The 10,410-nt window shown below is 37.3% G+C and overlaps 1 pseudogene; it reads left to right on the forward strand.

Moving 5' to 3' along the window:
* LOC111146924 overlaps positions 1-8,902 on the forward strand; it is a 31,226-nt pseudogene extending 22,324 nt beyond the window's left edge.
* The last annotated feature ends 1,508 nt before the right edge of the window (positions 8,903-10,410 follow it).

The raw sequence follows: 10,410 nt of genomic DNA on the forward strand, positions 1-10,410 counted from the left end.
TATCACCCAAGAAATGCTTATCTTTTAAAGAAGCTACCATCTTGGTAGAGGAATAGAGATTCAAGAAAATCCTTGGTTCTTCCAGACCGAAACTGTTGATATCCCTAAGAGCCTGTAGGAAAAAAAAAAAGAGAAACAAACATACCATTATCTAAAGTAACTCTAGGGTGAAAAATTATGATAACAGTTAATGCTTTATAGCTTTAAACTCCAGGATTAATGTATTTCAGAAATGATTTTTAACTCCAGGATTAATACAATTCTGAAAGTAGTTTAAAGAAAACTTTCTGGCAATAGATGGTCTCCAACAATATTATGCTTCATTTATGACTCATTTTCTACGTGAAAAAAAGTTTTAACAAATACATTTAGAAGACACAAATTGTAATAAATAAACCAAAAAAAAAATGAAAGTGCTTTATAAAGCTGTAAAATATCATATAAATAACAGGGATTGTAATATTGGCAGTGTTATTATGAAAACAAACCGCAAAATGGCATTTGGGGAGAACAGGAACAGTGAAAAAATTAAAAGCTACATAAAAGAACAAGGAAGGAAATCTAGACTCAGTCGCGTCAGGAGCAATGTGCTTCTGAATCACTGAAAAAAAGCATTTCCATTAGAAGGACAGATTTAAGTGGTTTAACATTGGAAGACCATAATCTTCTGAAGGACGGAAATCTATGAAAAGATCTGTGAATAATAAAGGAATCGAAAATAGAATAAAGGACAGAAGGAGGACAAGGAGGAGAAAAATGAGTAAAAGGATGCTTCTTAATAATATGATTTGAATTTAAAACTCAGAACATCTGCTTTTATAAAAATCTGAGTGTATTAGCTTATAATAATTAGCATCTTCAATTGCAAGGAAGAAATAAAAGGACTATTGGGGAAAAAAAAAACACACCATCTTGAGGACAATAAAGTTTTCTCTGATTCAAAAGGGAAGCTTCTTACAGACCAGTAACAGCTGTATGTACATCTCTCCAAGGGCATTCTTCTTTAAGAATTTATGTCAGACAATCCATTCATTTTGGTTAATAAAAAATTATATCTGTGAAATGATATTCTCTATTTGACCTTCCTTTCCAATCTTACCATCATTTAAGAATTTGCTCAGTAAAAAGAATGAACTCTTCTGTTTAAAAAAGTTAAATTTTTAATTTCATAAGCTCTTCAAGGCTATCAAAGAAATGTTAGAAATACTCCTTATCTAAAAAAGAAAAATCAGTGTTTTGACTTTCTAGTTTTATTTTTCACTCAAGGAAATACGTTCTTCTTTTGGCAACAATTGCTCATTGAGTATTTCCTTTCTGTAAAGGCAACTTTTAAACTGAATCTTCTGGGAATCATGTGATTTATTTTTATTAATTTCTGGGAATAAAATACATTACTATAATCTTCTTTGGGTTCTGGGAAAAAAATACCTAATAATAATATTTACTTCCTTAGAATATGGTTTTTCCCCTTTTGATGTAACAAAATTCTATTACCCTCAGACTCTTACTGGTTTTCTACATCTGGTTGTATTCATCCTTGATTTTATATGTATTAAAATTATTATTTTCTAGCTTGTTTTTATAAATTACCATGTTTATAATATTCCTGAATCCCCTTCCATATTCCAGATAGTTTAGAAAAACAACAAGCTTTTCTAGGATTTGAATATTTTGTGATCACATTATTTCTCATGTGCATTGGATTAGCATAACCTGGAAAAAGGACCTAATTAGAAGGAAATTGAAAGACAAGAGGGTCCAGACAGAGCAATCTCACCCATCAAGTGCAGATGCATAAAGGTTTTGTAGTTTCTTCACTCTCATCGTTCCAGCCAGGCCTAGATTTCCAGCCAGCCTACTTAATGCAATGGCTTGAATTGTCTATTTCACTGTCCAAATGATTGGCTACTTGCCAAACCCCAACCTTACTTTAGAAAGAACTCCTTAAGTAAAGTGGAGAGTTAAGACAATTATTGAGATAATTTAGTGCAAAAGAAATGCACTGAGAAAAACCTGACCCCCCCCTTTTTTTACAGTAAGTCTCCCAGAGAATATATTAGCCAATCATAGTCTTCATGTAAGTTGTTAGTTCTGTAAAAAAAAAAAAAAAAAAAGTATGAATCATTTTTTAAATTTTAATTCATGTAATAGAGCTTACTCTATGCTTACATGTTAATATAAATCCTCACAATTACCTATGAGGTAAGAACTATTATTATCACCCCACTCCTTCAGCAAATAGTAGTGGTGGCCACAAATGGGCCATCTAATGCTCATCCTTCTTGGCACAAAGTAACTTAGGAACAAATGAATCACTTCTTTAGTCAAAGAAATGTGTGCACAAATAGTCTCTGTTATTTTCATGAAAAAAATTGAAGTGTTCATGTATGTTTCTCAGTGTCCCTTTCACTGCCTTAATAATCATGGAAGCTCTTATCAGGATGGTATTTTCACTCACCTGAATCCCAGAGTGATGACCATGAGTAAAGGCCCCCTGAAGAACAGCTTAAACATGTAGAATAATTATGGGGGGGATGTTTTTTCTGGAGTTACAGGGATTTGGAGACTTGTTTGTTGTTGTACATAACCTAGCTCTTCCTGACTGATACACCAATTATTTCTTGTAACTTCCCACTGTTAGTCTGGAGCACATACAGCTAATTTTGTTTGTTTTAAAAAAAGGTTGGAAGAGAGGTGATGAAGAAGGAAGGAAGGAAGAAAAAGAGGGAGAAATGCCTTTATGCTGCTACTGCTTTTAACCTTTCCTTCTTTCATTTTCCATCTTCCTATGATAAATCTTGAGCCCTAAAATGGAATTTTATTGACTCAGGGGCAGGAGTGAAGAGAGTTTGTTTCCAGATATGGAAAAGAAACATGGAGGCTTCCCATTTAGGACTCAATATAAATATTCTTATTTGCTATGTTAGAAATATGATGGGGAAAAAACAGCTGACTCTAGAATACAAAATATCTTCTCCTTCCTGCTATCAAAAACTCTGAAAAATTTGCTCACACCATGTGCAATTGCATTCATATGGGTCAAGATGATTAAGTAATGATGAAATAACTTTAGTGGCCTGTGAGTCCTTCATATAACATTGAAAAAAGTACTAAACTCACAAGATATACTTACAAATCACCTCAACTGAGAAGCTGAGTAAAGGAGATTCTTTTATTACTATTATTTTCATACACATGTATTATTCCTTTAATATTGATATCTTCATAGAAGCCTTTTACCTTATGTCACTGTTATAAAAACTCTGTGACCTAGGTAAGATAGGGATTAATTTCTCCTATTAATGAGGAAACCGAGGCAGATGATGAGACAAAGATCACACAGTAGAATTCAAGAGAGGTCTCAGGTGATTTGTACTAACACATCATGTAATATCCAAAAATAAAAGTTTACTATGTTTCCTGATAGGACAAATATATTTTAAGTTATGCATAATGTCAAAATAACTATTTAATGTAAACAGTCTATTTAAGATAAGAAGAAAATGCAAGCCAATTATTTACCGAAGTCTAGTTGTTTCAGTGAATTGACTAATTCATACAAATGATATGTTATATAGAAACTATGTCAGTTTTATAAAGTACATAGTCCCTCCTTCCTAAACTGTTCCTGAGACAGCTTCATGACCTGAAATTTCAATTTCGATTTAAAATGCTCAAGATTAAATGTAAATTTATGGGGCATCCTTTATCTGTACCTAATGATGTTATATTTGTTAGTCTCACTGTAGTCTTGCTGATTTCACTTTCATCGCTATTTTCAAGAACCCACACTATCTTCATTCTCCTGAATTGGGGCTGCATTTTCTTAGTTTCTTTTGCTAGTTTATCTTCATCTTTCTAACCCCTAAATGTTAGATGGTCCCGAGGCTCATTCCTAGAATCTCTTTTTATTTCTATCTGCACTCATTCTCTAACTGGTGTGCATTCCCATGACATAAAATACTATGTATAAACCCACAAATGTCAGCTGCAATCTTAACCACTTCACGGAACCTTAGACTCATGTATTCAATTACCTATTCATCTTCATCATTTATAGGTTTAACAGGTATCTCAAAATTAAAATGTCAAAAATCTTATTTCTGATTTCCTGCCAAAATGCTCCTCCTCCATGTTTCCCCATCCCTCCCGTTTCAAGCTAAAGACTTTGGAATGAGCTCTGACTTGTCTTTTCTCATCCCTCATACCCAAACACCAGGGAATCCTCTTAGTTCCATTTTAAAAATAAACCTACCAGCTCATCATTTCTTACAACCCTACTACTTTCCACCTTGACCACTTTAAGCCATATTATCTAACACTTGGATGTCTGTAATGATCTCTTAACTTCCTGCTAAACAACGTTTGGTGTATATACCACAGGGATGGGCATCACTGGAAAGCTTGTTAGAAATGCAGAATCTCAATCCTCGTCCTTGATCTGGTAAAACATAATCTGCATTTTAACAAGATTCCCTGAGATTTATATGCATAATAAATTGTGAGAAACGTTATCCTAACTGGTCTCTCTGTTCCTCCTCCAGAACCACTACAGTCCATTTTCAATACAGCAGCAACCAGAGTAATCCTTTTAAAATTATGAGAGTGATGTTCTATCCCTGCTTTGCTTAAAACCCTTCATATCTTCCTTTCTCACTACAAGTAGTAACCAAAGTTCTCATAGGGGCTGACATAAGCCCCAGCATACCTGGAACCTGCCACCTCTTGGTTCTCAGTGCCTCCAACTCTCATTCATTAAGAATGTGTTGATTGGATGTGGAAAACTTCTAACTCTTCTGGGCAATTCCTTAGCAATCCTCTTACTATATCTTACTTCTACAGACAGGTAACTTTATTCTGAATGTGAGGTTTAAGAGTCCTTAGCTTTTATAGAGATACACTGAAACACAGATGTAAATATACAATAGCTGAGATTTGCATCAACATAATATGAGAGCAGAAGAAGCAGATATGGGTATAGATGAAACAAGATTGACCACAAAGGAAGATGGTTGAAGGTTATAGAAAGATTGCTTATGTCTCCCTATCAATTTTTGTGTATGTTTGAAATTTGTAATAACCAAATACATTATATAAAAATTATACATTATATGCATTATACATTAGACAAAAATACAAAATCATTTGTTAAAATTATTTTCTTCTTTTTCCTGATACCAGAATAAAATTATATGATTTCCAAGTTTAGCTCTGATAATAACAATGAAAAAATATACTAAAGCAATACCCTAATAATTATTGTCCTTTGTGTTTATGATTTTGTCTCTCCCTAGGCTTGTCTAGATTATATATATATATATATATATATATATATATATATATATATATATAACATTTTCTAACAGCACATCATTTTAATGGAAAATTCTATCCCCTGTGGAATTAAGAGAAACAAATAACTATAACTACTTTGGCAGCATTAAACTTGGAGGGAACTACTATATATATTTTCTTCTGGAAGAGTACTGATACCCTATTATTTAATAAGCAGCATTAGACTTTCTTATTTGGGTATTTTCCTGGCACAGAACTTGGCACATAGTAGGCAGTCAAGTATTAGAGGAGCAAATGAATAAGACAATAAATGAATAAGTGAGTAAATCAACGGTGGTGATTCTTAAAAATAAAATCTAATCTAGTTTTTCCAGCTGTCAAAATTGAATTATGGCAAAATTGTCCTTTCTCAAATGATTGTATCAGCAAAGGAATGTGTATTTCTCACCTAGTTAGGATTGTAACTCAATATTTGTTTTAGGCTACATTCTCAAGATAACAGATTTTAAGGTATATATTTACATGTAGGAGGTTTGTTGGAAAGTACATGAAAGAAAAGCACTTGTAAGAGTGAAGAAATCAGGACCCAGCAAAAGGAGAAATGCAACCAGGAGATAACTGTGACAGAGGCCTCAGCCAGTCATACCTGGAGTTTTGGAGTTGGGTGGCCCTTCAGTATCCCAAAACAAGGCAAGGGAGTCAGGAGTTTAAATCTAGGGGTTCTTATGAGATTGTTTGTGGGCTGTTTTAATCTAATTAACCCTCCATGCACTTGTCACCCAATCAGGTTTTGTTGACATGCTCATCTATCAGGTAGTTGTTTACATGGGAAAGGACAGAGGGCTTCTCTCTGGGCAGGATAGAATAACAGCTGGGGGTCTTCTTCCTTTTAAAGGTATTTTCCTCTTAGGATGGGGGCCCCTTGCCCATGCCTGCCTTTTTTCCAACCATCCTCCATTAGTGGGAAATCCTGTTGAGTGTTGTAATTTCTGTATGTATGTGCAAGTGTGTGGGAGGAAGAGTAGAAAAATTATGCTATCTCCTTAATTAGTAACAACATTCAGTGGATTGGCAGATTGGAAGTCGGAAAGGGAAAACCTAAGGAGGAACAAAACTTGAAAATCATTGGAATTTCAGAAATAGGTACAAATTATACATGTTCAGTGACAGCCAACAGGATAGAGAACAGGATTGTAGACTAAAAGGTTTTAGGACAGGTATGTGGAATTAAAGAAACAAAACATAGGATCATAGAGGAAGAGAGGAAAAAATAAAACAAGAGGAAATCAGAGAAGACAAACCATAGGAGACTCTTAATCATAGGAAACAAAATAAGGGTTGCTAGAGGGGAGGGTGTGGGTAATGGGGTAACTGGGTGATGGATATTAAGGAAGGCATGTGATGGAAGGAACACTGGGTATTATATAAGACTGATGAATCATTGACTTCTACCTCTGAAACTAATATTACATTATATGTTAATTGAATTTAAATTAAAAAATAAATAAAATGTATAAATAAAAAAGGTTATAGGAGAGGTATAAAACAGGAACATTACAGTCACAGAAGTAAAACTATTAACAAAACATTTTTAGGAGGAGAAAAGGAATTTTGACAGATCAGCCAACGCTTTCTCATAACCTTCCAGCATTGATCTATAACATGGGGGCCAGAACATAGAAATTGGTTGTAGAAAGTCGTTAATAATGTGGATAGAGGAAGGGAGCATAACAAAAAGTCAAGTAGATGACAGATGTTAGAGTGTCAGTGAAGACATTATTGAAGCTACTAGTGGAGGTAAGAGGATGTTTATATGACTTTCATGGATCAGAACACTGTATTCCTCCGAACTACCTGCCATCTTGGGAATTTACATGAGGAGGGCAACTGGACATGGGGGCAGATGGGCCCTTTCTTTTTTAACTCTGTTAAAGCAGCCATTCCAAAGTTTTAAACTAATTTATTTTATTTTAATTTATTTCTGCCCCCAGGCAAGAATTTTGCTTAGGGGAGATGGCGTGAAGCTAACTAACAAGGAGAAATAAATAAAAGTATTTCATTTTTTTCTATTTTTAAATTTTTTTTCTATTTTGAAATAGAAATGGAAGATGAAAGCATTCATATTAAGAGTTTTATAAGTTGAAAACAGGCTTCCTGTGAATCATGTGCAAAGTGGCTGTAAAGAACAATTCAATATAAATGGAATTGCCAAGTCATAAGAGATTCACAAATTGCTCTCAGTTGGGCTGCTGAATTGATCTGTGGTCTCCACATCCACTGAGAAGGATGTTTGCTGCCCTTGGCACAATGGGACAATCCTATCTAAATCACTATATCCAATCCTCAATGCATTCTTTTAAGGAACATTGACATTCTGTGCATGTGGAGGGCAATAATGGGAGGGTACAGATGAGAAAAGGCAGAGTTTTGCAGCTTCAACAAAACAACTCTTGAAATATTTCAACGGTCATTAGAGAAAAAGAGATTTGACTCGGTTCTGTAGCTGAGGGGTCTATGTATTTCATTTAACTTTAAAAATCATGTTAGGCCTCTTCATTCCTCCCCATTTGACAGACAGCTGCATCTTTTAGTGCAGTGCCAGCTTCATCCCTGTGAAGGCTGGAATAAATGGATTTGACCGTATCGGGCGCCTAGTTACCAGGGCTGTCTTAACTGGCAAAGTTGATATTGTTGCCGTCAATGACCCTTTCATTTACCTCAGCTATATGGTCTACATGTTCCAGTATGATTCCACTCATGGCAAATTCCATGGCACAGTCAAAGCTGAGGACAGGAAACTTGTCATCAATGGAAAGCCCATCTCCATCTTCCAGAAGTGAGATCCCACCAACATCAAATGGGGTGATGCTGGTGCTGAGTATGTTGTGGAATCCACTGGGGTCCTCGCTACTGCGGAGAAGGCTGGGGCTCACTTGAAGTATGGGATCAAGAGGATCATCATTTCTGCTCCTTCTGCTGATGTCCCTATGTTTGTAATGGGCATGAAGCATGAGAAGTATGACAACTCCCTCAAAATTGTCTGCAATGCATCCTGCACCATGAACTGTTTGGCACCTCTGACTAAGGCATCCATGACGACTTCAGCATTGTGGAGGGACTCATGACCACAGTCCATGCCATCGCTGCCACCCAAGAGACCATGGCTGGCCCCTCTGTGAGGTTGTGGCATGATGGTTGAGGGGCTGTCCAGAGCATCATCCTTGTTTCTATGCTGGCATTGCCAAGGCTGTGGGCAAGGTCATCTTGAGCTGAATGAGTGGTTCACTGGCATGGCCTTCCATGTCCCTACCCACAATGTGTCAGTTGTAGATCTGCCCTGCTGCCTGGAGAAAGCTGCCAAATATGATGACATTAAGAAAGTGGTGAAGTAGGCATTGGAGGGCCCCTCAATGGCATCCTGGGCTACACTGAGGACCAGGTTTTCTCCCGTGACTTTAACAGTGACACCCACTCTTCCACCTTCGATGCTATGGATGGCATTGCTCTCAATGAGCACATTGTCAAATGCATTTCCTGGTAGCATGATAAATTTGGCTACAGCAACCAGGTGGTGGACATTATGATCCACATGGCCTCCAAGGAGTAAGAGCAAGAGTAAGAGAGAGGCCCTCAGTTGCTGGACTGTCCTTCCCCCAACTCATCTGCCAACACACTGAGAATCTCCTGACCTCCACAGTTTCCATCTCAATTCCCCTAAAGAAAGGGAGGAGCTTGAGGAGCCCCACCTTGTCATGTACCATCAATAAAGTACACTGTACTCATCACCCCCCTCAATCATGTTAGGTAGCTATTTTAAATATATATATATATACATATATATATGTATATATATGTGCTAAAAGACCATTCAGAACTTCAGGGGAAGTTGGTGGAGTAGGAGGTCCCTAAACTCAACTTGACCCAGGGATGCAACTAGATAACATCTGTATTGTGTAAATAATCCAGATAATGAAAAGAAGACTGGCAGAATAGACTCTCCACAGCTAAATGTAGAGAAGAGAGCAGGAAAGGCAGAGACAGCTGGGAACTAAAAAAAGACTAGTATTACTATCTGTGGAAGAGAGGGACACTGCAGGCACAGAATGGGGAGAGAAAAAGACCCTTGCATCAGGAAACTGGGCACAAGGAATCTCCACAGGGAGGGAAAAATCACCATAACATTTGGCTTTAAAAAGAAGAGGGTCCTAATTTCTTGAATTCTTTTTTTTTTTTTTTAGATTTAATTATTTTAGAAAGAGTGAGCAAGTACAAGCAGGCACAGAGGGACAAGGACAGAGAGAATCCTCAAACTCAGACTCCCTGCTGAGTGTGGAGCCCAATGCAGGGCTTGATCCCAGGACTCTGAGATCATGACCTGAGCTGAAATCAAGAGTCAGTTGCTTAACTGACTGAGCCTCCCAGGCACCCCTCACTTCTGGAATTATTACAATTCGCTGGGCTTAACACCTGGAACTTTAAAAATCAGTGAGATGGCTCCGGGACAGCCAAGAGAGTGAAGTCCCCATGTTTAAAGAGACAGTAAAACAAACGGCCCCACAGAGATACAGCACAGAAGCAACAGTTTGATTTGTAACAGGATGTTTTGTTATATACAGGATGATTTAACTAATCTCAGAGCCAGTGGTAGGTGACCAGGGATCATTGGGAGACTTCTCTAAATACAAAGGAGTTGACAGGGACCATTTCTCTCCCTCTCTCCCAGCCTAGGCACAAGTACATCTGCAGGAACTAGTGCTATGCCTAATTTGCTAACTGTGTACACCACCCACACATTCTCCTATGGTACTACCCCTTCCAATATGTTCGGAGCCCACCCAAAGTGATGTCACAAGCCTGGCAGTGTGTAAGCAGCCCTGACAGAGAACAGCACCACTCTAAAGTGACTCCTGCCCCCAGAAGAGGAGAAGATACTACACATACTACTTTGATTATAGTCCCAGTAGTGGGTGCAGAGCAGACAGCTGGTCTCACTGCAGTTCACACTAAACAATGAAACTTTCTCAGAGCACAACACAGGAAATGCACCTGCAGTTTGGTGTTACTGCATCTCTGGCCAATACCTGGTCTGACTCAACTGAAGCCCAGATTGGCCCA

The sequence above is a fragment of the Enhydra lutris genome, unplaced genomic scaffold, assembly GCF_002288905.1.
Source record: "Enhydra lutris kenyoni isolate GAN:26980312 unplaced genomic scaffold, ASM228890v2 scaffoldscaffold15, whole genome shotgun sequence".
In the NCBI taxonomy this organism is placed as follows: Eukaryota; Metazoa; Chordata; class Mammalia; order Carnivora; family Mustelidae; genus Enhydra; species Enhydra lutris.